At 43.2% G+C, this 25,585-nt stretch overlaps 12 non-coding genes across 12 annotated transcripts; all 12 read left to right on the top strand.

Moving 5' to 3' along the window:
• The first annotated feature begins 1,433 nt into the window (after window positions 1–1,433).
• On the top strand, window positions 1,434–1,516 carry TRNAL-CAG (transfer RNA leucine (anticodon CAG)). The gene has a single exon. It is a non-coding gene; the product is annotated as a tRNA-Leu (tRNA).
• Window positions 1,517–4,838: 3,322 nt separating this feature from the next.
• TRNAL-CAG (transfer RNA leucine (anticodon CAG)) lies at window positions 4,839–4,921 on the top strand. Its single transcript has one exon. It is a non-coding gene; the product is annotated as a tRNA-Leu (tRNA).
• Window positions 4,922–9,602: 4,681 nt separating this feature from the next.
• TRNAL-CAG (transfer RNA leucine (anticodon CAG)) lies at window positions 9,603–9,685 on the top strand. Its single transcript has one exon. It is a non-coding gene; the product is annotated as a tRNA-Leu (tRNA).
• A 1,442-nt stretch (window positions 9,686–11,127) lies between these two features.
• TRNAL-CAG (transfer RNA leucine (anticodon CAG)) lies at window positions 11,128–11,210 on the top strand. Its single transcript has one exon. It is a non-coding gene; the product is annotated as a tRNA-Leu (tRNA).
• Window positions 11,211–12,001: 791 nt separating this feature from the next.
• TRNAL-CAG (transfer RNA leucine (anticodon CAG)) lies at window positions 12,002–12,084 on the top strand. The gene has a single exon. It is a non-coding gene; the product is annotated as a tRNA-Leu (tRNA).
• A 1,476-nt stretch (window positions 12,085–13,560) lies between these two features.
• TRNAL-CAG (transfer RNA leucine (anticodon CAG)) lies at window positions 13,561–13,643 on the top strand. Its single transcript has one exon. It is a non-coding gene; the product is annotated as a tRNA-Leu (tRNA).
• A 791-nt stretch (window positions 13,644–14,434) lies between these two features.
• Window positions 14,435–14,517, top strand: TRNAL-CAG (transfer RNA leucine (anticodon CAG)). Its single transcript has one exon. It is a non-coding gene; the product is annotated as a tRNA-Leu (tRNA).
• Window positions 14,518–15,993: 1,476 nt separating this feature from the next.
• Window positions 15,994–16,076, top strand: TRNAL-CAG (transfer RNA leucine (anticodon CAG)). Its single transcript has one exon. It is a non-coding gene; the product is annotated as a tRNA-Leu (tRNA).
• A 791-nt stretch (window positions 16,077–16,867) lies between these two features.
• On the top strand, window positions 16,868–16,950 carry TRNAL-CAG (transfer RNA leucine (anticodon CAG)). Its single transcript has one exon. It is a non-coding gene; the product is annotated as a tRNA-Leu (tRNA).
• Window positions 16,951–18,426: 1,476 nt separating this feature from the next.
• Window positions 18,427–18,509, top strand: TRNAL-CAG (transfer RNA leucine (anticodon CAG)). The gene has a single exon. It is a non-coding gene; the product is annotated as a tRNA-Leu (tRNA).
• A 2,350-nt stretch (window positions 18,510–20,859) lies between these two features.
• Window positions 20,860–20,942, top strand: TRNAL-CAG (transfer RNA leucine (anticodon CAG)). The gene has a single exon. It is a non-coding gene; the product is annotated as a tRNA-Leu (tRNA).
• A 2,350-nt stretch (window positions 20,943–23,292) lies between these two features.
• On the top strand, window positions 23,293–23,375 carry TRNAL-CAG (transfer RNA leucine (anticodon CAG)). Its single transcript has one exon. It is a non-coding gene; the product is annotated as a tRNA-Leu (tRNA).
• The last annotated feature ends 2,210 nt before the right edge of the window (window positions 23,376–25,585 follow it).

Raw genomic sequence — 25,585 nt, 5'->3', positions numbered from 1 at the left:
ATTTCAATTAAACTTTGCTATCACAATAGAATTGAGAAATATTCGATAATGGAAGTTGGCAGGAAAGTATGGTGAAATATAAATATGAGAAAAACAAAAGACACGCACAAAGAGTGATTGAGAGCATTACATATATATTATGGAGGGAAACACAATGTAAACAATCACGTTGGTATGCAAGGGGTCAGCATTAAAAACATGTAAAATGAACATTTATAACACTGCTATGACTACTATACGACCAATTGTCTTCCTGTTGTAGGGCAGGTCGGATAGTGCTGCCCCTCTGGTGTGGATTACTTGATGAAATTTTGTGAATCAGTTTTGTGATATTTTTTTCCATCAACCATTGTCTCACATAGGCCGTAGACCAGCCCTGCACGAAGTCGAATTGTGCGCTTCATACCATGCATGACACTAGCAGTATAATTTCGATTAAATTTGGCGATAAGATTCGGCACTACCCTCAATTAAACATTACTGACAATCACTGCATTTCCTTGATCAAATGCATCTTGGTTATGATTATTCTTCATGGATGTTTCTGAGTAAATATTGGAATTCCCTATTTCTCGGATCATGCGTCCGTCTAAACGACAACTAGTTTGTCAACAAATGGTGGGTATTGTCTTGCTTGAATCACTTGTGATGACGAAGTCTTCTTGCCTGTGTAGTGGAGTAGAAAGGTGCGTATTGCATGGAAACAGAGACAGTGCGGTTTATGTTGGGTCAGCCTGTGGTGTAGACAATGTCATTGGGGTTCATGTTGGGTCAGCCTGTAAAGAAGGCAAATACAGTGCAGGTAATGTTGGGACAATTAAGCTGGGAGAGCCAAGGACGGCTGTGATTGTTTGGTGCTGTTGCCGGGGCCGGAGAGGCGTCTGGAAGTCTGGCGAGAAGCAGGTGTACGATCACGCGGAGTGCCGTTGGGACGCGGACTAATTAATTAAGGCGTAATGATAGCGGGGATAAATTGGGGGGTCGCCTATTGGAGCGGGATTTTTGAGTTTGGAGAGCTTGGAGTCAACAGGCGGATTTGAAGTGTGGAGAGTTTGAGAGAGAGAGTTTGAGAGACAGAGTTTGTAAGACGCTGGGTGCGAAGTCGCTGTGTGCGAAGACGCTGTGTGCGAAGTCGCTGTGTGCAAAGACGCTGAGTGCGGAGTAAGTGAAGTAATCGTGGGGAATGGAGAGACAAAGGTGGCGAGCGAGTCGAGTGACGCACGGCGAGCGAGCCGTGGCGACCTGGATACTGTAGAATGTGGAGGACATGCTGAGAGTTGTAGATAAAGCGGTGTTCGGAGAAAGACAGAAGTTGTCCGAGTGACATCGAACACGACACCTGGATAAATAATGAGAATGTATATTTCACACGAACCACGTGGATCGATTGCTGAGAATGGATTAAAATTATCCTATTGTGACACCATGCCACAGTCAGGATGGCCGAGCGGTCTAAGGCGCTGCGTTCAGGTCGCAGTCTCCCCTGGAGGCGTGGGTTCGAATCCCACTTCTGACAGAATGATGCTCTTTTGTGAATTAACAACAATTTTGTAATTTCAATTAAACTTTGCTATCACAATAGAATTGAGAAATATTCGATAATGGAAGTTGGCAGGAAAGCATGGTGAAATATAAATATGAGAAAAACAAAAGACACGCACAAAGAGTGGTTGAGAGCATTACATATGTTATGGAGGGACACACAATGCAAAAAATCACGTTGGTACGCAAGGGACCGGCATTAAAAACATGTAAAATGAAAATTTATAACATGGCTATGACTACTATACGACCAATTGTCTTCCTGTTATAGGGTAGGTAAGATAGTGCTGCCCTTCTGGTGTGGATATGAAGTAACTTGATGATATTTTGTTAATCAGTTCTGTGATATATTTTTCCATGAACCATTGTCTCACATAGGCCGTAGGCCAGCCCTGCACGAAGTCGAATTGTACGCTTCATACCATGCATGACACTAGCAGTACAATTTCGATTAAATTTGGCGATAAGATGCAGCGTTACCCTCAATTAAACATTACTAATAATCACTGCATTTCCTTGATGATTATTCTTCACGGATGTTTATGAGTAAATATTGGAATTCCCTATTTCTCGGATCATGTGTCCGTCTAAACGACAACTAGTTTGTCAAAAAATGGTAGGTATTGTCTTGCTTGAATCACTTGTGATGAGGAAGTCTTCTTGCCTGTGTAGTGGAGTGGAAAGGTGCGTATTGCATGGAAACAGAGACAGTGCGGTTTATGTTGGGTCAGCCTGTTGTGAAGGCAATGTCATTGGGGTTCATGTTGGGTCAGCCTGTAACGAAGGCAAATACAGTGCAGGTAATGTTGGGACAATTAAGCTGGGAGAGCCAAGGACGGCTGTGATTGTTTGGTGCTGTTTGCAGGGGCCGGAGAGGCGTCTGGAAGTCTGGCGAGAAGAAGGTGTACGATCACGCAGAGTGCCGTTGGGACGCGGACTAATTAATTAAGGCGTAATGATAGCGGGGATAAATTGGGGGGTCGGCAATTGGAGCGGGATTTTGAGTTTGGAGAGCTTGGAGTCAACAGGCAGAATTGAAGTGTGGAGAGTTTGAGAGAGAGAGTTTGAGAGAGAGAGTTTGTAAGACGCTGTGTGCGAAGACGCTGGGTGCGAAGTCGCTGTGTGCGAAGACGCTGAGTGCGGAGTAAGTGAAGTAATCGTGGGGAATGGAGAGACAAAGGTGGCGAGCGAGTCGAGTGAAGCACGGCGAGCGAGCCGTGGCGACCAGGATACTGTAGAATGGGGAGGACATGCTGAGAGTTGTAGATGAAGCGGTGTTCGGAGAAAGACAGAAGTTGTCCGAGTGAAATCGAACACTACACCTAGATAAATAATGAGAATGTATATTTCACACGAACTACGTGGATCGATTGCTGAGAAAGGATTAAAATTATCCTATTGTGACACCATGCCGCAGTCAGGATGGCCGAGCGGTCTAAGGCGCTGCGTTCAGGTCACAGTCTCCCCTGGAGGTGTGGGTTCGAATCCCACGTCTGACAGAATGATTCTCTTTTGTGAATTAACAACAATTTCGATTTAAATCTTTCGTGACTGCAATGATTCATCTTCTTTGGTTCTTTTGGTAAAGTCACGTAGAATGAGAATAAAATAATACATTGATAAAATAAAATAACACAATAATATTCTCACGACGTTTCGGCCACAACACAAGCGGCCTTCATCAGGTGAAGGGGCGAGACTGTCTGGTAGGACAGCGCTGGAGTGGTCCTACCAGACAGTCTCGCCCCTTCACCTGATGAAGGCCGCTTGTGTTGTGGCCGAAACGTCGTAAGAATATTATTGTGTTATTTTATTTTATCAATTTATTATTTTATTCTCATTCTACGTGACTTTACCGAAAGAACCAAAGAAGATGAATTAACAACAATTTTGTGATTTCAATTAAACTTTGCTATCACAATAGAATTGAGAAATATTCGATAATGGAAGTTGGCAGAAAAGTATGGTGAAATATAAATATGAGAAAAACAAAAGACACGCACAAAGAGTGATTGAGAGCATTACATATATATTATGGAGGGAAACACAATGTAAACAATCACGTTGGTATGCAAGGGGTCAGCATTAAAAACATGTAAAATGAACATTTATAACACTGCTATGACTACTATACGACCAATTGTCTTCCTGTTGTAGGGCAGGTCGGATAGTGCTGCCCCTCTGGTGTGGATTACTTGATGAAATTTTGTTAATCAGTTCTGTGATATTTTTTTCCATCAACCATTGTCTCACATAGGCCGTAGACCAGTTCTGCACGAAGTCGAATTGTACGCTTCATACCATGCATGACACTAGCAGTACAATTTCGATTAAATTTGGCGATAAGATTCGGCACTACCCTCAATTAAACATTACTGACAATCACTGCATTTCCTTCATCAAATGCATCTTGGTTATGATTATTCTTCATAGATGTTTCTGAGTAAATATTGGAATTCCCTATTTCTCGGATCATGCGTCCGTCTAAACAACAACTAGTTTGTCAACAAATGGTGGGTATTGTCTTGCTTGAATCACTTGTGATGAGGAAGTCTTCTTGCCTGTGTAGTGGAGTAGAAATGTGCGTATTGCATGGAAACAGAGACAGTGCGGTTTATGTTGGGTCAGCCTGTTGTGAAGGCAATGTCATTGGGGTTCATGTTGGGTCAGCCTGTAACGAAGGCAAATACAGTGCAGGTAATGTTGGGACAATTAAGCTGGGAGAGCCAAGGAAGGCTGTGATTGTTTGGTGCTGTTTCCGGGGCCAGAGAGGCGTCTGGAAGTCTGGCGAGAAGCAGGTGTACGATCAAGTGGAGTGCCGTTGGGACGCGGACTAATTAATTAAGGCGTAATGATAGCGGGGATACATTGGGTTGTCGGCAATTGGAGCGGGATTTTAAGTTTGGAGAGCTTGGAGTAACAGGCAGAATTGAAGTATGGAGAGTTTGAAAGAGAGAGTTTGAGAGACAGAGTTTGTAAGACGCTGTGTGCGAAGACGCTGGGTGCGAAGACGCTGAGTGCGGAGTAAGGGAAGTAATCGTGGGGAATGGAGAGACAAAGGTGGCGAGCGAGTCGAGTGAAGCACGGCGAGCGAGCCGTGGCGACCTGGATACTGTAGAATGTGGAGGACATGCTGAAAGTTGTAGATAAAGCGGTGTTCGGAGAAAGACAGAAGTTGTCCGAGTGACATCGAACACGACACCTGGATAAATAATGAGAATGTATATTTCACACGAACCACGTGGATCGATTGCTGAGAATGGATTAAAATTGTCCTATTGTGACACCATGCCACAGTCAGGATGGCCGAGCGGTCTAAGGCGCTGCGTTCAGGTCGCAGTCTCCCCTGGAGGCGTGGGTTCGAATCCCACTTCTGACAGAATGATGCTCTTTTGTGAATTAACAACAATTTTGTAATTTCAATTAAACTTTGCAATCACAATAGAATTGAGAAATATTCGATAATGGAATTGGCAGGAAAGTATGGTGAAATATAAATATGAGAAAAACAAAAGACACGTACAAAGAGTGGTTGAGAGCATTACATATGTTATGGAGGGAAACACAATGCAAAAAATCACGTTGGTATGCAAGGGACCGGCATTAAAAACATGTAAAATGAAAATTTATAACATGGCTATGACTACTATACGACCAATTGTCTTCCTGTTATAGGGCAGGTAAGATAGTGCTGCCCTTCTGGTGTGGATATGAAGTAACTTGATGATATTTTGTTAATCAGTTCTGTGATATATTTTTCCATGAACCATTGTATCACATAGGCTGTAGGCCAGCCCTGCACGAAGTCGAATTGTACGCTTCATACCATGCATGACACTAGCAGTACAATTTCGATTCAATTTGGCGATAAGATGCAGCACTACCCTCACTTAAACATTACTCATAATCACTACATTTCCTTGATGAAATGCATCTTGGCTATGATTATTCTTCACGGATGTTTCTGAGTAAATATTGGAATTCCCTATTTCTCGGATCATGTGTCCGTCTAAACGACAACTAGTTTGTCAAAAAATGGTAGGTATTGTCTTGCTTGAATCACTTGTGATGAGGAAGTCTTCTTGCCTGTGTAGTGGAGTAGAAAGGTGCGTATTGCATGGAAACAGAGACAGTGCGGTTTATATTTCGATTTAAAGCTTTCGTGACTGCAATGATTCATCTTCTTTGGTTCTTTCGGTAAAGTCACGTAGAATGAGAATAAAATAATAAATTGATAAAATAAAATTACACAATAATATTCTCACGACGTTTCGGCCACAACACAAGCGGCCTTCATCAGGTGAAGGGGGCGAGACTGTCTGGTAGGACAGCGCTGGAGTGAGAGAGCCACGTTCAGATCACGGCTTTTAAGCTGTGTGAGAGGAACAAAGAGCCTTGACGAAGGAATTAGCATAAAATTTAGCATTGAAATGGCTGAATGATTAGCTTGTGACTGGTCACAGAAATAGCTATGTTAAAAGTTAAAGCATACACATCCGCAGAGGCACCCATTGTTAAAAGGAATTAGCATAGAATTTAGCATTGAAATAGCTAAGTTAAGGCATACACATCCGCAGAGGCACCCCTTGACAATGGGATTAGCATATAATTTAGCATTGAAATGGCTGAGTGATTCGCTTGTAACTGCTACAGAAATAGTTACGTTGAAGTCAGAGCATACACATTCACCGAGGCACTTAGTACAAATCAAACAGGAGAATTCAGCATTGAAATAACTAGGCGAATTTAGCATTGAAATAACTGGGTGATTTGCTAGTGACTGGTCACAGAAATGACTACACATCTGAGCTATTCACAGTACTATATAGTGAACCAATAAAAACTCAAATATAAATTACCTTCATGTTATCAATAAACTCTATATTCTCCAATCAGCTAAGCTACCAACCATAAGTCGTTATATATCACAATGCTATATGGCGAAAAAAAATGGGTGGATTCTTACCCTCAAATTTCCGTACCACGGATAGCTACGGGCCCCGTTCAGACGAACGAGTTCGTCCATGGTCGGAACAGAGGAGGGGGAGAGAGACAGCTGCGAAGCCCTAGTATACTCCATGTTGTAAACCATACCATTAACCGTGGTATGAGAGGTATTAAGAGGCAATGCTGGCGAAAGAGCTGCGGTCTGAAGGTCATCGTTTTATTCCAATTAATTGTGAACAGAAATGATTTAACACATCTTTCCAGTGGTTACTAAGCCTGAATCCATCTTCTCGGTTGAAATTGTCACTAGCAAATCACCCAGTTATTTCAATGCTAAATTCTCCTGTTTGATTTGTACTAAGTGCCTCGGTGAATGTGTATGCTCTGACTTCAACGTAACTATTTCTGTAGCAGTTACAAGCGAATCACTCAGCCATTTCAATGCTAAATTCTATGCTAATCCCATTGTCAAGGGGTGCCTCTGCGGATGTGTATGCCTTAACTTAGCTATTTCAATGCTAAATTCTATGCTAATTCCTTTTAACAATGGGTGCCTCTGCGGATGTGTATGCTTTAACTTTTAACATAGCTATTTCTGTGACCAGTCACAAGCTAATCATTCAGCCATTTCAATGCTAAATTTTATGCTAATTCCTTCGTCAAGGCTCTTTGTTCCTCTCACACAGCTTAAAAGCCGTGATCTGAACGTGGCTCTCTCACTCCAGCGCTGTCCTACCAGACAGTCTCGCCCCCTTCACCTGATGAAGGCCGCTTGTGTTGTGGCCGAAACGTCGTGAGAATATTATTGTGTTATTTTATTTTATCAATTTATTATTTTATTCTCATTCTACGTGACTTTACCGAAAGAACCAAAGAAGAAAAAGTGCGGTTTATGTTGGGTCAGCCTGTTGTGAAGGCAATGTCATTGGGGTTCATGTTGGGTCAGCCTGTAACGAAGGCAAATACAGTGCAGGTAATGTTGGGACAATTAAGCTGGGAGAGCCAAGGACGGCTGTGATTGTTTGGTGCTGTTGCCGGGGCCGGAGAGGCGTCTGGAAGTCTGGCGAGAAGCAGGTGTCCGATCACGCGGAGTGCCGTTGGGAAGCAGACTAATTAATTAAGGCGTAATGATAGCGGGGATAAATTGGGGGGTCGCCTATTGGAGCGGGATTTTGAGTTTGGAGAGCTTGGAGTCAACAGGCGGAATTGAAGTGTGGAGAGTTTGAGAGAGAGAGTTTGAGAGACAGAGTTTGTAAGACGCTGGGTGCGAAGACGCTGGGTGCGAAGTCGCTGTGTGCGAAGACGCTGAGTGCGGAGTAAGGGAAGTAATCGTGGGGAATGGAGAGACAAAGGTGGCGAGCGAGTCGAGTGAAGCACGGCGAGCGAGCCGTGGCGACCTGGATACTGTAGAATGTGGAGGACATGCTGAAAGTTGTAGATAAAGCGGTGTTCGGAGAAAGACAGAAGTTGTCCGAGTGACATCGAAGACGACACCTGGATAAATAATGAGAATGTATATTTCACACGAACCACGTGGATCGATTGCTGAGAATGGATTAAAATTGTCCTATTGTGACACCATGCCACAGTCAGGATGGCTGAGCGGTCTAGGGCGCTGCGTTCAGGTCGCAGTCTCCCCTGGAGGCGTGGGTTTGAATCCCACTTCTGACAGAATGATGCTCTTTTGTGAATTAACAACAATGTTGTAATTTCAATTAAACTTTGCTATCACAATAGAATTGAGAAATATTCGATAATGGAATTGGCAGGAAAGTATGGTGAAATATAAATATGAGAAAAACAAAAGACACGCACAAAGAGTGGTTGAGAGCATTACATATGTTATGGAGGGAAACACAATGCAAAAAATCACGTTGGTATGCAAGGGACCGGCATTAAAAACATGTAAAATGAAAATTTATAACATGGCTATGACTACTATACGACCAATTGTCTTCCTGTTATAGGGTAGGTAAGATAGTGCTGCCCTTCTGGTGTGGATATGAAGTAACTTGATGATATTTTGTTAATCAGTTCTGTGATATATTTTTCCATGAACCATTGTCTCACATAGGCTGTAGGCCAGCCCTGCACGAAGTCGAATTGTACGCTTCATACCATGCATGACACTAGCAGTACAATTTCGATTAAATTTGGCGATAAGATGCAGCACTACCCTCAATTAAACATTTTTAATAATCACTGCATTTCCTTGATGAAATGCATCTTGGCTATGATTATTCTTCACGGATGTTTCTGAGTAAATATTGGAATTCCCTATTTCTCGGATCATGTGTCCGTCTAAACGACAACTAGTTTGTCAAAAAATGGTAGGTATTGTCTTGCTTGAATCACTTGTGATGAGGAAGTCTTCTTGCCTGTGTAGTGGAGTAGAAAGGTGCGTATTGCATGGAAACAGAGACAGTGCGGTTTATGTTGGGTCAGCCTGTTGTGAAGGCAATGTCATTGGGGTTCATGTTGGGTCAGCCTGTAATGAAGGCAAATACAGTGCAGGTAATGTTGGGACAATTAAGCTGGGAGAGCCAAGGACGGCTGTGATTGTTTGGTGCTGTTGCCGGGGCCGGAGAGGCGTCTGGAAGTCTGGCGAGAAGCAGGTGTACGATCACGCGGAGTGCCGTTGGGACGCGGACTAATTAATTAAGGCGTAATGATAGCGGGGATACATTGGGGCGTCGGCAATTGGAGCGGGATTTTGAGTTTGGAGAGCTTGGAGTAACAGGCAGAATTGAAGTGTGGAGAGTTTGAGAGAGAGAGTTTGAGAGACAGAGTTTGTAAGACGCTGTGTGCGAAGTCGCTGTTTGCGATGACGCTGAGTGCGGAGTAAGTGAAGTAATCGTGGGGAATGGAGAGACAAAGGTGGCGAGCAAGTCGAGTGAAGCACGGCGAGCGAGCCGTGGCGACCTGGATACTGTAGAATGTGGAGGACATGCTGAGAGTTGTAGATAAAGCGGTGATCGGAGAAAGACAGAAGTTGTCCGAGTGACATCGAACACGACACCTGGATAAATAATGAGAATGTATATTTCACACGGACCACGTGGATCGATTGCTGAGAATGGATTAAAATTATCCTATTGTGACACCATGCCACAGTCAGGATGGCCGAGCGGTCTAAGGCGCTGCGTTCAGGTCGCAGTCTCCCCTGGAGGCGTGGGTTCGAATCCCACTTCTGACAGAATGATGCTCTTTTGTGAATTAACAACAATTTTGTAATTTCAATTAAACTTTGCTATCACAATAGAATTGAGAAATATTCGATAATGGAATTGGCAGGAAAGTATGGTGAAATATAATTATGAGAAAAACAAAAGACACGCACAAAGAGTGGTTGAGAGCATTACATATGTTATGGAGGGAAACACAATGCAAAAAATCACGTTGGTATGCAAGGGACCGGCATTAAAAACATGTAAAATGAAAATTTATAACATGGCTATGACTACTATACGACCAATTGTCTTCCTGTTATAGGGCAGGTAAGATAGTGCTGCCCTTCTGGTGTGGATATGAAGTAACTTGATGATATTTTGTTAATCAGTTCTGTGATATATTTTTCCATGAACCATTGTCTCTCATAGGCTGTAGGCCTGCCCTGCACGAAGTCGAATTGTACGCTTCATACCATGCATGACACTAGCAGTACAATTTCGATTAAATTTGGCGAGAAGATGCAGCACTACCCTCACTTAAACATTACTCATAATCACTGCATTTCCTTGATGAAATGCATCTTGGCTATGATTATTCTTCACGGATGTTTCTGAGTAAATATTGGAATTCCCTATTTCTCGGATCATGTGTCCGTCTAAACGACAACTAGTTTGTCAAAAAATGGTAGGTATTGTCTTGCTTGAATCACTTGTGATGAGGAAGTCTTCTTGCCTGTGTAGTGGAGTAGAAAGGTGCGTATTGCATGGAAACAGAGACAGTGCGGTTTATGTTGGGTCAGCCTGTTGTGAAGGCAATGTCATTGGGGTTCATGTTGGGTCAGCCTGTAACGAAGGCAAATACAGTGCAGGTAATGTTGGGACAATTAAGCTGGGAGAGCCAAGGACGGCTGTGATTGTTTGGTGCTGTTGCCGGGGCCGGAGAGGCATCTGGAAGTCTGGCGAGAAGCAGGTGTACGATCACGCGGAGTGCCGTTGGGACGCGGACTAATTAATTAAGGCGTAATGATAGCGGGGATAAATTGGGGGGTCGCCTATTGGAGCGGGATTTTGAGTTTGGAGAGCTTGGAGTCAACAGGCGGAATTGAAGTGTGGAGAGTTTGAGAGTGAGAGTTTGAGAGACAGAGTTTGTAAGACGCTGTGTGCGAAGTCGCTGTGTGCGAAGACGCTGAGTGCGGAGTAAGTGAAGTAATCGTGGGGAATGGAGAGACAAAGGTGGCGAGCGAGTCGAGTGACGCACGGCGAGCGAGCCGTGGCGACCTGGATACTGTAGAATGTGGAGGACATGCTGAGAGTTGTAGATAAAGCGGTGTTCGGAGAAAGACAGAAGTTGTCCGAGTGAAATCGAACACTGCACCTGGATAAATAATGAGAATGTATATTTCACACGAACCACGTGGATCGATGCTGAGAATGGATTAAAACTATCCTATTGTGACACCATGCCACAGTCAGGATGGCCGAGCGGTCTAAGGCGCTGCGTTCAGGTCGCAGTCTCCCCTGGAGGCGTGGGTTCGAATCCCACTTCTGACAGAATGATGCTCTTTTGTGAATTAACAACAATTTTGTGATTTCAATTCAACTTTGCCATCACTATAGAATTGAGAAATATTCATTAATGGAAGTTGGATCGAATAATATGCACTGTCCTATTATCAGAGTTGTCTTTTTGTTTGCATTTTGACTCCTTGTGTTGCGGTTATTGCAGACATGATGCCTTGAATAAAGGTGTCAGTTTTTTGTGCCAGTTAAAAGGGTAAAACCTATTACTATATCTTGTTACTGGCAAAGGAGGTCTCATAATTGTCTTCCTGTTGTAGGGCAGGTAGAATAGTGCTGCCCTTCTGGTGTGGATATGAAGTAACTTGATGATATTTTGTCACTCAGTTCTGTGATATATTTTTCCATGAACCATTGTCTCACATAGGCCGTAGACCAGCCCTGCACGAAGTCGAATTGTACGCTTCATACCATGCATGACACTAGCAGTACAATTTCGATTAAATTTGGCGATAAGATTCGGCACTACCCTCAATTAAACATTACTGACAATCACTGCATTTCCTTGATCAAATGCATCTTGGTTATGATTATTCTTCACGGATGTTTCTGAGTAAATATTGGAATTCCCTCTTTCTAGGATCATGCGTCCGTCTAAACGACAACTAGTTTGTCAATAATGGTTGGTACTGTCTTGCTTGATTCACTGGTGATGAGGAAGTGGTCTTGACCGGATAAATAATGAGAATGTATATTTCACACGAACCACGTGGATCGATTGCTGAGAATGGATTGAAATTATCCTATTGTGACACCATGCCACAGTCAGGATGGCCGAGCGGTCTAAGGCGCTGCGTTCAGGTCGCAGTCTCCCCTGGAGGCGTGGGTTCGAATCCCACTTCTGACAGAATGATGCTCTTTTGTGAATTAACAACAATTTTGTGATTTCAATTAAACTTTGCTATCACTATAGAATTGAGAAATTTTCAATAATGGAAGTTGGCAGGAAAGTATGGTGAAATATAAATATGAGAAAAACAAAAGACACGGACAAAGAATGATTGAGAGCATTACATATATATTATGGAGGGAAACACAATGCAAAAAATCACGTTGGTATGCACGGGGTCGGCATTAAAAACATGTAAAATTAAAATTTATAACACTGCTATGACTACTATACGACTAATTGTCTTCCTGTTATAGGGCAGGTCGTATAGTGCTGCCCTTCTGGTGTGGATATGAAGTAACTTGATGATATTTTGTTAATCAGTTCTGTGATATATTTTTCCATGAACCATTGTCTCACGTAATCCGTAGGCCAGCCCTGCACGAAGTCGAATTGTATGCTTAATACCATGCATGACACTAGCACTACAATTTCGATTAAATTTGGCGATAAGATGCAGGCACTACCCTCAATTAAACATTACTAAGAATCACTGCATTTCCTTGATGAAATGCATCTTTGCTATGATTATTCTTCACGGATGTTTCTGAGTAATTATTGGAATTCCCTATTTCTCGGATCATGCGTCCGTCTAAACGACAACTAGTTTGTCAAAAAATGATGGGTATTGTCTTGCTTGAATCACTTGTGATGAGGAAGTCTTCTTGCCTGTGTAGTGGAGTAGAAAGGTGCGTATTGCATGGAAGCAGAGACAGTGTGGTTTATGTTGGGTCAGCCTGTTGTGAAGGCAATGTCATTGGGGTTCATGTTGGGTCAGCCTGTAACGAAGGCAAATACAGTGCAGGTAATGTTGGGACAATTAAGCTGGGAGAGCCAAGGACGGCTGTGATTGTTTGGTGCTGTTGCCGGGGCCGGGGAGGCGTCTGGAAGTCTGGCGAGAAGCAGGTGTACGATCACGCGGAGTGCCGTTGGGACGCGGACTAATTAATTAAGGCGTAATGATAGCGGGGATAAATTGGGGGGTCGCCTATTGGAGCGGGATTTTGAGTTTGGAGAGCTTGGAGTCAACAGGCGGAATTGAAGTGTGGAGAGTTTGATAGAGAGAGTTTGAGAGACAGAGTTTGTAAGACGCTGGGTGCGAAGTCGCTGTGTGCGAAGACGCTGTGTGCGAAGTCGCTGTGTGCGAAGACGCTGAGTGCGGAGTAAGTGAAGTAATCGTGGGGAATGGAGAGACAAAGGTGGCGAGCGAGTCGAGTGACGCACGGCGAGCGAGCCGTGGCGACCTGGATACTGTAGAATGTGGAGGACATGCTGAGAGTTGTAGATAAAGCGGTGTTTGGAGAAAGACAGAAGTTGTCCGAGTGAAATCGAACACTGCACCTGGATAAATAATGAGAATGCATATTTCACACGAACCACGTGGATCGATGCTGAGAATGGATTAAAATTATCCTATTGTGACACCATGCCACAGTCAGGATGGCCGAGCGGTCTAAGGCGCTGCGTTCAGGTCGCAGTCTCCCCTGGAGGCGTGGGTTCGAATCCCACTTCTGACAGAATGATGCTCTTTTGTGAATTAACATCAATTTTGTGATTTCAATTAAACTTTGCCATCACTATAGAATTGAGAAATATTCATTAATGGAAGTTGGATCGAATAATATGCACTGTCCTATTATCAGAGTTGTCTTTTTGTTTGCATTTTGACTCCTTGTGTTGCGGTTATTGCAGACATGATGCCTTGAATAAAGGTGTCAGTTTTTTGTGCCAGTTAAAAGGGTAAAACCTATTACTATATCTTGTTACTGGCAAAGGAGGTCTCATAATTGTCTTCCTGTTGTAGGGCAGGTAGGATAGTGCTGCCCTTCTGGTGTGGATATGAAGTAACTTGATGATATTTTGTCACTCAGTTCTGTGATATATTTTTCCATGAACCATTGTCTCACATAGGCCGTAGACCAGCCCTGCACGAAGTCGAATTGTACGCTTAATACCATACATGACACTAGCGGTACAATTTCGATTAAATTTGGCGATAAAATTCGGCACTACCCTCAATTAAACATTACTGACAATCACTGCATTTCCTTGATCAAATGCATCTTGGTTATGATTATTCTTCACGGATGTTTCTGAGTAAATATTGGAATTCCCTCTTTCTAGGATCATGCGTCCGTCTAAACGACAACTAGTTTGTCAATAATGGTTGGTACTGTCTTGCTTGATTCACTGGTGATGAGGAAGTGGTCTTGACCGGATAAATAATGAGAATGTATATTTCACACGAACCACGTGGATCGATTGCTGAGAATGGATTGAAATTATCCTATTGTGACACCATGCCACAGTCAGGATGGCCGAGCGGTCTAAGGCGCTACGTTCAGGTCGCAGTCTCCCCTGGAGGCGTGGGTTCGAATCCCACTTCTGACAGAATGATGCTCTTTTGTGAATTAACAACAATTTTGTGATTTCAATTAAACTTTGCTATCACTATAGAATTGAGAAATTTTCAATAATGGAAGTTGGCAGGAAAGTATGGTGAAATATAAATATGAGAAAAACAAAAGACACGGACAAAGAATGATTGAGAGCATTACATATATATTATGGAGGGAAACACAATGCAAAAAATCACGTTGGTATGCACGGGGTCGGCATTAAAAACATGTAAAATTAAAATTTATAACACTGCTATGACTACTATACGACTAATTGTCTTCCTGTTATAGGGCAGGTCGTATAGTGCTGCCCTTCTGGTGTGGATATGAAGTAACTTGATGATATTTTGTTAATCAGTTCTGTGATATATTTTTCCATGAACCATTGTCTCACGTAATCCGTAGGCCAGCCCTGCACGAAGTCGAATTGTATGCTTAATACCATGCATGACACTAGCACTACAATTTCGATTAAATTTGGCAATAAGATGCAGGCACTACCCTCAATTAAACATTACTAAGAATCACTGCATTTCCTTGATGAAATGCATCTTTGCTATGATTATTCTTCACGGATGTTTCTGAGTAATTATTGGAATTCCCTATTTCTCGGATCATGCGTCCGTCTAAACGACAACTAGTTTGTCAAAAAATGATGGGTATTGTCTTGCTTGAATCACTTGTGATGAGGAAGTCTTCTTGCCTGTGTAGTGGAGTAGAAAGGTGCGTATTGCATGGAAGCAGAGACAGTGTGGTTTATGTTGGGTCAGCCTGTTGTGAAGGCAATGTCATTGGGGTTCATGTTGGGTCAGCCTGTAACGAAGGCAAATACAGTGCAGGTAATGTTGGGACAATTAAGCTGGGAGAGCCAAGGACGGCTGTGATTGTTTGGTGCTGTTGCCGGGGCCGGGGAGGCGTCTGGAAGTCTGGCGAGAAGCAGGTGTACGATCACGCGGAGTGCCGTTGGGACGCGGACTAATTAATTAAGGCGTAATGATAGCGGGGATAAATTGGGGGGTCGCCTATTGGAGCGGGATTTTGAGTTTGGAGAGCTTGGAGTCAACAGGCGGAATTGAAGTGTGGAGAGTTTGAGAGAGAGAGTTTGAGAGACAGAGTTTGTAAGACGCTGGGTGCGAAGTCGCTGTGTGCGAAGACGCTGTGTGCGAAGTCGCTGTGTGCGAAGACGCTGAGTGCGGAGTAAGTGAAGTAATCGTGGGGAATGGAGAGACAAAGGTGGCGAGCGAGTCGAGTGACGCACGGCGAGCGAGCCGTGGCGACCTGGATACTGTAGAATGTGGAGGACATGCTGAGAGTTGTAGATAAAGCGGTGTTTGGAGAAAGACAGAAGTTGTCCGAGTGAAATCGAACACTGCACCTGGATAAATAATGAGAATGCATATTTCACACGAACCACGTGGATCGATGCTGAGAATGGATTAAAATTATCCTATTGTGACACCATGCCACAGTCAGGATGGCCGAGCGGTCTAAGGCGCTGCGTTCAGGTCGCAGTCTCCCCTGGAGGCGTGGGTTCGAATCCCACTTCTGACAGAATGATGCTCTTTTGTGAATTAACATCAATTTTGTGATTTCAATTAAACTTTGCCATCACTATAGAATTGAGAAATATTCATTAATGGAAGTTGGATCGAATAATATGCACTGTCCTATTATCAGAGTTGTCTTTTTGTTTGCATTTTGACTCCTTGTGTTGCGGTTATTGCAGACATGATGCCTTGAATAAAGGTGTCAGTTTTTTGTGCCAGTTAAAAGGGTAAAACCTATTACTATATCTTGTTACTGGCAAAGGAGGTCTCATAATTGTCTTCCTGTTGTAGGGCAGGTAGGATAGTGCTGCCCTTCTGGTGTGGATATGAAGTAACTTGATGATATTTTGTCACTCAGTTCTGTGATATATTTTTCCATGAACCATTGTCTCACATAGGCCGTAGACCAGCCCTGCACGAAGTCGAATTGTACGCTTAATACCATACATGACACTAGCGGTACAATTTCGATTAAATTTGGCGATAAAATTCGGCACTACCCTCAATTAAACATTACTGACAATCACTGCATTTCCTTGATCAAATGCATCTTGGTTATGATTATTCTTCACGGATGTTTCTGAGTAAATATTGGAATTCCCTCTTTCTAGGATCATGCGTCCGTCTAAACGACAACTAGTTTGTCAATAATGGTTGGTACTGTCTTGCTTGATTCACTGGTGATGAGGAAGTGGTCTTGACCGGATAAATAATGAGAATGTATATTTCACACGAACCACGTGGATCGATTGCTGAGAATGGATTGAAATTATCCTATTGTGACACCATGCCACAGTCAGGATGGCCGAGCGGTCTAAGGCGCTACGTTCAGGTCGCAGTCTCCCCTGGAGGCGTGGGTTCGAATCCCACTTCTGACAGAATGATGCTCTTTTGTGAATTAACAACAATTTTGTGATTTCAATTAAACTTTGCTATCACTATAGAATTGAGAAATTTTCAATAATGGAAGTTGGCAGGAAAGTATGGTGAAATATAAATATGAGAAAAACAAAAGACACGGACAAAGAATGATTGAGAGCATTACATATATATTATGGAGGGAAACACAATGCAAAAAATCACGTTGGTATGCACGGGGTCGGCATTAAAAACATGTAAAATTAAAATTTATAACACTGCTATGACTACTATACGACTAATTGTCTTCCTGTTATAGGGCAGGTCGTATAGTGCTGCCCTTCTGGTGTGGATATGAAGTAACTTGATGATATTTTGTTAATCAGTTCTGTGATATATTTTTCCATGAACCATTGTCTCACGTAATCCGTAGGCCAGCCCTGCACGAAGTCGAATTGTATGCTTAATACCATGCATGACACTAGCACTACAATTTCGATTAAATTTGGCAATAAGATGCAGGCACTACCCTCAATTAAACATTACTAAGAATCACTGCATTTCCTTGATGAAATGCATCTTTGCTATGATTATTCTTCACGGATGTTTCTGAGTAATTATTGGAATTCCCTATTTCTCGGATCATGCGTCCGTCTAAACGACAACTAGTTTGTCAAAAAATGATGGGTATTGTCTTGCTTGAATCACTTGTGATGAGGAAGTCTTCTTGCCTGTGTAGTGGAGTAGAAAGGTGCGTATTGCATGGAAGCAGAGACAGTGTGGTTTATGTTGGGTCAGCCTGTTGTGAAGGCAATGTCATTGGGGTTCATGTTGGGTCAGCCTGTAACGAAGGCAAATACAGTGCAGGTAATGTTGGGACAATTAAGCTGGGAGAGCCAAGGACGGCTGTGATTGTTTGGTGCTGTTGCCGGGGCCGGGGAGGCGTCTGGAAGTCTGGCGAGAAGCAGGTGTACGATCACGCGGAGTGCCGTTGGGACGCGGACTAATTAATTAAGGCGTAATGATAGCGGGGATAAATTGGGGGGTCGCCTATTGGAGCGGGATTTTGAGTTTGGAGAGCTTGGAGTCAACAGGCGGAATTGAAGTGTGGAGAGTTTGAGAGAGAGAGTTTGAGAGACAGAGTTTGTAAGACGCTGGGTGCGAAGTCGCTGTGTGCGAAGACGCTGTGTGCGAAGTCGCTGTGTGCGAAGACGCTGAGTGCGGAGTAAGTGAAGTAATCGTGGGGAATGGAGAGACAAAGGTGGCGAGCGAGTCGAGTGACGCACGGCGAGCGAGCCGTGGCGACCTGGATACTGTAGAATGTGGAGGACATGCTGAGAGTTGTAGATAAAGCGGTGTTTGGAGAAAGACAGAAGTTGTCCGAGTGAAATCGAACACTGCACCTGGATAAATAATGAGAATGTATATTTCACACGAACCACGTGGATCGATGCTGAGAATGGATTAAAATTATCCTATTGTGACACCATGCCACAGTCAGGATGGCCGAGCGGTCTAAGGCACTGCGTTCAGGTCGCAGTCTCCCCTGGAGGCGTGGGTTCGAATCCCACTTCTGACAGAATGATGCTCTTTTGTGAATTAACATCAATTTTGTGATTTCAATTAAACTTTGCCATCACTATAGAATTGAGAAATATTCATTAATGGAAGTTGGATCGAATAATATGCACTGTCCTATTATCAGAGTTGTCTTTTTGTTTGCATTTTGACTCCTTGTGTTGCGGTTATTGCAGACATGATGCCTTGAATAAAGGTGTCAGTTTTTTGTGCCAGTTAAAAGGGTAAAACCTATTACTATATCTTGTTACTGGCAAAGGAGGTCTCATAATTGTCTTCCTGTTGTAGGGCAGGTAGGATAGTGCTGCCCTTCTGGTGTGGATATGAAGTAACTTGATGATATTTTGTCACTCAGTTCTGTGATATATTTTTCCATGAACCATTGTCTCACATAGGCCGTAGACCAGCCCTGCACGAAGTCGAATTGTACGCTTAATACCATACATGACACTAGCGGTACAATTTCGATTAAATTTGGCGATAAAATTCGGCACTACCCTCAATTAAACATTACTGACAATCACTGCATTTCCTTGATCAAATGCATCTTGGTTATGATTATTCTTCACGGATGTTTCTGAGTAAATATTGGAATTCCCTCTTTCTAGGATCATGCGTCCGTCTAAACGACAACTAGTTTGTCAATAATGGTTGGTACTGTCTTGCTTGATTCACTGGTGATGAGGAAGTGGTCTTGACCGGATAAATAATGAGAATGTATATTTCACACGAACCACGTGGATCGATTGCTGAGAATGGATTGAAATTATCCTATTGTGACACCATGCCACAGTCAGGATGGCCGAGCGGTCTAAAGTGCTACGTTCAGGTTGCAGTCTCCCCTGGAGGCGTGGGTTCGAATCCCACTTCTGACAGAATGATGCTCTTTTGTGAATTAACAACAATTTTGTGATTTCAATTAAACTTTGCTATCACTATAGAATTGAGAAATTTTCAATAATGGAAGTTGGCAGGAAAGTATGGTGAAATATAAATATGAGAAAAACAAAAGACACGGACAAAGAATGATTGAGAGCATTACATATATATTATGGAGGGAAACACAATGCAAAAAATCACGTTGGTATGCACGGGGTCGGCATTAAAAACATGTAAAATTAAAATTTATAACACTGCTATGACTACTATACGACTAATTGTCTTCCTGTTATAGGGCAGGTCGTATAGTGCTGCCCTTCTGGTGTGGATATGAAGTAACTTGATGATATTTTGTTAATCAGTTCTGTGATATATTTTTCCATGAACCATTGTCTCACGTAATCCGTAGGCCAGCCCTGCACGAAGTCGAATTGTATGCTTAATACCATGCATGACACTAGCACTACAATTTCGATTAAATTTGGCGATAAGATGCAGGCACTACCCTCAATTAAACATTACTAAGAATCACTGCATTTCCTTGATGAAATGCATCTTTGCTATGATTATTCTTCACGGATGTTTCTGAGTAATTATTGGAATTCCCTATTTCTCGGATCATGCGTCCGTCTAAACGACAACTAGTTTGTCAAAAAATGATGGGTATTGTCTTGCTTGAATCACTTGTGATGAGGAAGTCTTCTTGCCTGTGTAGTGGAGTAGAAAGGTGCGTATTGCATGGAAGCAGAGACAGTGCGGTTTATGTTGGGTCAGCCTGTTGTGAAGGCAATGTCATTGGGGTTCATGTTGGGTCAGCCTGTAACGAAGGCAAATACAGTGCAGGTAATGTTGGGACAATTAAGCTGGGTGAGCCAAGGACGGCTGTGATTGTTTGGTGCTGTTGCCGGGGCCGGGGAGGCGTCTGGAAGTCTGGCGAGAAGCAGGTGTACGATCACGCGGAGTGCCGTTGGGACGCGGACTAATTAATTAAGGCGTAATGATAGCGGGGATAAATTGGGGGGTCGCCTATTGGAGCGGGATTTTGAGTTTGGAGAGCTTGGAGTCAACAGGCGGAATTGAAGTGTGGAGAGTTTGAGAGAGAGAGTTTGAGAGACAGAGTTTGTAAGACGCTGGGTGCGAAGTCGCTGTGTGCGAAGACGCTGTGTGCGAAGTCGCTGTGTGCGAAGACGCTGAGTGCGGAGTAAGTGAAGTAATCGTGGGGAATGGAGAGACAAAGGTGGCGAGCGAGTCGAGTGACGCACGGCGAGCGAGCCGTGGCGACCTGGATACTGTAGAATGTGGAGGACATGCTGAGAGTTGTAGATAAAGCGGTGTTTGGAGAAAGACAGAAGTTGTCCGAGTGAAATCGAACACTGCACCTGGATAAATAATGAGAATGTATATTTCACACGAACCACGTGGATCGATGCTGAGAATGGATTAAAATTATCCTATTGTGACACCATGCCACAGTCAGGATGGCCGAGCGGTCTAAGGCGCTGCGTTCAGGTCGCAGTCTCCCCTGGAGGCGTGGGTTCGAATCCCACTTCTGACAGAATGCTGCTCTTTTGTGAATTAACATCAATTTTGTGATTTCAATTAAACTTTGCCATCACTATAGAATTGAGAAATATTCATTAATGGAAGTTGGATCGAATAATATGCACTGTCCTATTATCAGAGTTGTCTTTTTGTTTGCATTTTGACTCCTTGTGTTGCGGTTATTGCAGACATGATGCCTTGAATAAAGGTGTCAGTTTTTTGTGCCAGTTAAAAGGGTAAAACCTATTACTATATCTTGTTACTGGCAAAGGAGGTCTCATAATTGTCTTCCTGTTGTAGGGCAGGTAGGATAGTGCTGCCCTTCTGGTGTGGATATGAAGTAACTTGATGATATTTTGTCACTCAGTTCTGTGATATATTTTTCCATGAACCATTGTCTCACATAGGCCGTAGACCAGCCCTGCACGAAGTCGAATTGTACGCTTAATACCATACATGACACTAGCGGTACAATTTCGATTAAATTTGGCGATAAAATTCGGCACTACCCTCAATTAAACATTACTGACAATCACTGCATTTCCTTGATCAAATGCATCTTGGTTATGATTATTCTTCACGGATGTTTCTGAGTAAATATTGGAATTCCCTCTTTCTAGGATCATGCGTCCGTCTAAACGACAACTAGTTTGTCAATAATGGTTGGTACTGTCTTGCTTGATTTACTGGTGATGAGGAAGTGGTCTTGACCGGATAAATAATGAGAATGTATATTTCACACGAACCACGTGGATCGATTGCTGAGAATGGATTGAAATTATCCTATTGTGACACCATGCCACAGTCAGGATGGCCGAGCGGTCTAAGGCGCTACGTTCAGGTCGCAGTCTCCCCTGGAGTCGTGGGTTCGAATCCCACTTCTGACAGAATGATGCTCTTTTGTGAATTAACAACAATTTTGTGATTTCAATTAAACTTTGCTATCACTATAGAATTGAGAAATTTTCAATAATGGAAGTTGGCAGGAAAGTATGGTGAAATATAAATATGAGAAAAACAAAAGACACGGACAAAGAATGATTGAGAGCATTACATATATATTATGGAGGGAAACACAATGCAAAAAATCACGTTGGTATGCACGGGGTCGGCATTAAAAACATGTAAAATTAAAATTTATAACACTGCTATGACTACTATACGACTAATTGTCTTCCTGTTATAGGGCAGGTCGTATAGTGCTGCCCTTCTGGTGTGGATATGAAGTAACTTGATGATATTTTGTTAATCAGTTCTGTGATATATTTTTCCATGAACCATTGTCTCACGTAATCCGTAGGCCAGCCCTGCACGAAGTCGAATTGTATGCTTAATACCATGCATGACACTAGCACTACAATTTCGATTAAATTTGGCAATAAGATGCAGGCACTACCCTCAATTAAACATTACTAAGAATCACTGCATTTCCTTGATGAAATGCATCTTTGCTATGATTATTCTTCACGGATGTTTCTGAGTAATTATTGGAATTCCCTATTTCTCGGATCATGCGTCCGTCTAAACGACAACTAGTTTGTCAAAAAATGATGGGTATTGTCTTGCTTGAATCACTTGTGATGAGGAAGTCTTCTTGCCTGTGTAGTGGAGTAGAAAGGTGCGTATTGCATGGAAGCAGAGACAGTGTGGTTTATGTTGGGTCAGCCTGTTGTGAAGGCAATGTCATTGGGGTTCATGTTGGGTCAGCCTGTAACGAAGGCAAATACAGTGCAGGTAATGTTGGGACAATTAAGCTGGGAGAGCCAAGGACGGCTGTGATTGTTTGGTGCTGTTGCCGGGGCCGGGGAGGCGTCTGGAAGTCTGGCGAGAAGCAGGTGTACGATCACGCGGAGTGCCGTTGGGACGCGGACTAATTAATTAAGGCGTAATGATAGCGGGGATAAATTGGGGGGTCGCCTATTGGAGCGGGATTTTGAGTTTGGAGAGCTTGGAGTCAACAGGCGGAATTGAAGTGTGGAGAGTTTGAGAGAGAGAGTTTGAGAGACAGAGTTTGTAAGACGCTGGGTGCGAAGTCGCTGTGTGCGAAGACGCTGTGTGCGAAGTCGCTGTGTGCGAAGACGCTGAGTGCGGAGTAAGTGAAGTAATCGTGGGGAATGGAGAGACAAAGGTGGCGAGCGAGTCGAGTGACGCACGGCGAGCGAGCCGTGGCGACCTGGATACTGTAGAATGTGGAGGACATGCTGAGAGTTGTAGATAAAGCGGTGTTTGGAGAAAGACAGAAGTTGTCCGAGTGAAATCGAACACTGCACCTGGATAAATAATGAGAATGTATATTTCACACGAACCACGTGGATCGATGCTGAGAATGGATTAAAATTATCCTATTGTGACACCATGCCACAGTCAGGATGGCCGAGCGGTCTAAGGCGCTGCGTTCAGGTCGCAGTCTCCCCTGGAGGCGTGGGTTCGAATCCCACTTCTGACAGAATGATGCTCTTTTGTGAATTAACATCAATTTTGTGATTTCAATTAAACTTTGCCATCACTATAGAATTGAGAAATATTCATTAATGGAAGTTGGATCGAATAATATGCACTGTCCTATTATCAGAGTTGTCTTTTTGTTTGCATTTTGACTCCTTGTGTTGCGGTTATTGCAGACATGATGCCTTGAATAAAGGTGTCAGTTTTTTGTGCCAGTTAAAAGGGTAAAACCTATTACTATATCTTGTTACTGGCAAAGGAGGTCTCATAATTGTCTTCCTGTTGTAGGGCAGGTAGGATAGTGCTGCCCTTCTGGTGTGGATATGAAGTAACTTGATGATATTTTGTCACTCAGTTCTGTGATATATTTTTCCATGAACCATTGTCTCACATAGGCCGTAGACCAGCCCTGCACGAAGTCGAATTGTACGCTTAATACCATACATGACACTAGCGGTACAATTTCGATTAAATTTGGCGATAAAATTCGGCACTACCCTCAATTAAACATTACTGACAATCACTGCATTTCCTTGATCAAATGCATCTTGGTTATGATTATTCTTCACGGATGTTTCTGAGTAAATATTGGAATTCCCTCTTTCTAGGATCATGCGTCCGTCTAAACGACAACTAGTTTGTCAATAATGGTTGGTACTGTCTTGCTTGATTCACTGGTGATGAGGAAGTGGTCTTGACCGGATAAATAATGAGAATGTATATTTCACACGAACCACGTGGATCGATTGCTGAGAATGGATTGAAATTATCCTATTGTGACACCATGCCACAGTCAGGATGGCCGAGCGGTCTAAAGTGCTACGTTCAGGTTGCAGTCTCCCCTGGAGGCGTGGGTTCGAATCCCACTTCTGACAGAATGATGCTCTTTTGTGAATTAACAACAATTTTGTGATTTCAATTAAACTTTGCTATCACTATAGAATTGAGAAATTTTCAATAATGGAAGTTGGCAGGAAAGTATGGTGAAATATAAATATGAGAAAAACAAAAGACACGGACAAAGAATGATTGAGAGCATTACATATATATTATGGAGGGAAACACAATGCAAAAAATCACGTTGGTATGCACGGGGTCGGCATTAAAAACATGTAAAATTAAAATTTATAACACTGCTATGACTACTATACGACTAATTGTCTTCCTGTTATAGGGCAGGTCGTATAGTGCTGCCCTTCTGGTGTGGATATGAAGTAACTTGATGATATTTTGTTAATCAGTTCTGTGATATATTTTTCCATGAACCATTGTCTCACGTAATCCGTAGGCCAGCCCTGCACGAAGTCGAATTGTATGCTTAATACCATGCATGACACTAGCACTACAATTTCGATTAAATTTGGCGATAAGATGCAGGCACTACCCTCAATTAAACATTACTAAGAATCACTGCATTTCCTTGATGAAATGCATCTTTGCTATGATTATTCTTCACGGATGTTTCTGAGTAATTATTGGAATTCCCTATTTCTCGGATCATGCGTCCGTCTAAACGACAACTAGTTTGTCAAAAAATGATGGGTATTGTCTTGCTTGAATCACTTGTGATGAGGAAGTCTTCTTGCCTGTGTAGTGGAGTAGAAAGGTGCGTATTGCATGGAAGCAGAGACAGTGCGGTTTATGTTGGGTCAGCCTGTTGTGAAGGCAATGTCATTGGGGTTCATGTTGGGTCAGCCTGTAACGAAGGCAAATACAGTGCAGGTAATGTTGGGACAATTAAGCTGGGTGAGCCAAGGACGGCTGTGATTGTTTGGTGCTGTTGCCGGGGCCGGGGAGGCGTCTGGAAGTCTGGCGAGAAGCAGGTGTACGATCACGCGGAGTGCCGTTGGGACGCGGACTAATTAATTAAGGCGTAATGATAGCGGGGATAAATTGGGGGGTCGCCTATTGGAGCGGGATTTTGAGTTTGGAGAGCTTGGAGTCAACAGGCGGAATTGAAGTGTGGAGAGTTTGAGAGAGAGAGTTTGAGAGACAGAGTTTGTAAGACGCTGGGTGCGAAGTCGCTGTGTGCGAAGACGCTGTGTGCGAAGTCGCTGTGTGCGAAGACGCTGAGTGCGGAGTAAGTGAAGTAATCGTGGGGAATGGAGAGACAAAGGTGGCGAGCGAGTCGAGTGACGCACGGCGAGCGAGCCGTGGCGACCTGGATACTGTAGAATGTGGAGGACATGCTGAGAGTTGTAGATAAAGCGG

Source organism: Petromyzon marinus, chromosome 35 (assembly GCF_048934315.1).
Source record: "Petromyzon marinus isolate PM22_M1 ecotype Great Lakes invasive population chromosome 35, UKy_Petmar_22M1.pri1.0, whole genome shotgun sequence".
NCBI lineage: Eukaryota > Metazoa > Chordata > Hyperoartia > Petromyzontiformes > Petromyzontidae > Petromyzon > Petromyzon marinus.
This window is presented reverse-complemented; position numbering and strand designations above follow the sequence as displayed.